The sequence below is a fragment of the Pteropus medius genome, unplaced genomic scaffold, assembly GCF_902729225.1.
Source record: "Pteropus medius unplaced genomic scaffold, Ma_sr-lr_union100, whole genome shotgun sequence".
NCBI classification, from domain to species: domain Eukaryota; kingdom Metazoa; phylum Chordata; class Mammalia; order Chiroptera; family Pteropodidae; genus Pteropus; species Pteropus medius.
Genome location: NW_024349804.1, coordinates 268,135 through 270,850, shown reverse-complemented (window position 1 = coordinate 270,850; position 2,716 = coordinate 268,135).

Below are 2,716 nucleotides of genomic sequence, written 5' to 3'. Positions count from 1 at the left end.
GGCACTGACCCTCATTCCCAAGAGCAGCCATCGGCTGACGCTGGGTCACAGCTGCTTCTCAGGAGGAAGTGGGTTACTTCACTATTCTGAGACTTTCTGCTACACTTGGCCCTTTTCAGTAAGCCCTACCTGGCCGCTGCGGTGGCACTTGCCTCAGTCTTACTTCCGTACATTTCTCTTTGCCTCTTCTTTCTCATTTATTTTTGAATCAATTTTCCTTTGTCTATGTAAGCTGCCTTAAATCCTTTTTGGAGCAGCATATAAAAATAGACAATAAAGTCACCTATTCCCACCACCAGAGATAACCACTATGAACATTTTCGTGTGTTGCTTTCCGGTATTTTTCTCTGCATATTTAAGCAGAGTTTAAAACAGCTTTAATTATGGCAGCCTTTGTTCCGTTTCCTTAGCAGTTCTCCGTTTAAACTTGTGCTTCCTCACACCAAGTAACACCTTATCTGACATTTCCTGACTTCTGGCTACCTCGAGGGCCTGATTGAACAGCTCTAGAATTACCAACAGTGTCGTAGGGCTCTGAAGAAGCTCCTGAGGAATGCCAAAGTTCGAAGTGGTTTTGTTCAGCTGTTATTTTTGGAGCCACTTTTTCAGGCGTCTATGGTACGCTCCGCTTTATACCCTTTGCTTTGCAGCAGCTGCAGTCAGAGCACCAAGCTGCTTGCCCACTGGCCTTCAGGGTAGCGGGTGGATGCCCGAGCTCCAGGCTCAGCCTTGACAGGCAGGTTGGTCTTGGTCTTGTCTTCAGTCACTGGCAGCTCTTGCTGCTGGGGAGTTTATAGGAACAGGACGAGGCTGGAGATTTTGTCATCAGTCGGAGCCCCTTGGTTTGTCTCGGCCTCTGGTGACTCAGGATGGGGCACTGAGCCAAAAGCCTGAACTCTTGGGTGCCCCTCTCAGAGCACAGCCATCTTCCAGGGAAGAATGCCATCCTCTCGTGTCTGGACCCCCTCTCTGCCTCCTACTTTGTGAAGAACCGAGTGGATTAGGAGAGTGGCAGGAAGAAGCTCCAGGAGGCCTAGAGAACAAGCCATGTAATACCTGAATATATTCTGGCATCAGGATGAAAAATGCTAATCCACAGACCTGCTTAGTTTGGCCTGCTCAGTATTATTATTAAGTGGTAAATTTCACATTTAAAAAAGCTGGCTATCTGGTTTCTCCAGAAAATTCCAAAGGTCTGGTGACATCGGTCCATGTCTTTTTATGCACAATCTGGACAGGGCATTTACTCTGTGGACTAACACGGACCGCACGAGTCTTCCATGTGCCTGGCGCCCCGGGTGTGTCCCCTGCCTGGAACTCCTGCCCCCACTCTTTGCTCAGGCACTTCATTTTCTTGTCAGCTAAGCAGGATGGATGGTGAGCTCTCTCCAAGCAACCGCACTGTTCAGATACTTCCTTCTGCCCCTGGAAGGAATTGCCCTTCCAAAGGCAGGAACAATGGGGGTAGGGATGGAGTAAGGTGGAAGGTAGGCATGTTTGGGGAAGCCCTCTCGGTAGGCTGGATTTCCAAGAAACAGATATTTAAAGAACAGTGTGAGAGGGCACTCTTTAAAGTCTTCCTGTTCACTGGTGTAAGGTGTGAGGATGGATAACAGCCATCCTGGTGCAGGCCAGGCCTCTCCTTAACCAGCCCAGCCTTGCTGGTTATGCACATGAAAGCAGGTCCCCAAGAGGGTGTTTTAAATTCACTATGCATTTCAGCAGCTTTTCAGGTAAGCAAACGGACACATAACTGACAAAAATGTTTTAAAAGCAATTCTCATCCTTGTCAGTGGAGAAATACACATTCAATAGAAGTTATTGGGAGTGTGAATGGACTATCCTGTTTTTCTACATATTTAACAACGTGTGTATCATATATAGTATGTTGATATAGTCCAACTATCATACATTTGTGTAACTTTTTACAGTTACAAAAGCCCTTTCCTTATGCTATCTTACCAAATTTTCATCTGAGTTAGGTAAGGGAGGTCTAAATGTTGCCCCCATTTAACAGGTAAGAAAACTGAGGCTCAGTTTAGGTGGCTTGTCCATGCCAATGAGTGACAGCTAAATGAATGGGTGGATAAAAATGTAAATTTTTAATTTCGAAATTAGTATGTATGGATATATTAATAACAATAAAATATTACCCTCAGATTATCCCTGTGGAGGTCGGTGTTTATTGCTAATCTTATTTCTACCTATAGCTATTCTCTGCTTCTCCGGTGGTACCCCACTGGCTCATGGCTGCTTAATGTGAGAGTTTTGTTATGTATGAAACAGTAAATACATTGTTAGCCTACATTACAGCATTATATATCTCAATGCGGAAAAGGCTGTGGAATTTGAAGTTGTGATATCAGTTGTTTGCCGCCATACACATCGCCTTTAAAAACATCTAAACACAAAATACTTTGGGATGGGGTTGGGGGTCATGAGGAAGTCCAGGCCCTAAAGTAGAGTTGAAGGCTATTTTTAAGCACTATTGTCACACTGCCAACATTGTCTCCTGAGAATACACACACATCTCTTTCCCCCCATAGCTCCACCCACATTGGGTTCTGTATTCCGTAACTTAAACCTTTTTTTGGTAGTTGCACCTGATGGGAATATGAGATGCCCTAAAGGGCTTCTTGGGATCTTTCGGTGCAGACAGGGTACTTGGGAATCACTCACATGGCTTCCTTTACCATCTCCAACAGGACTGTTGGAT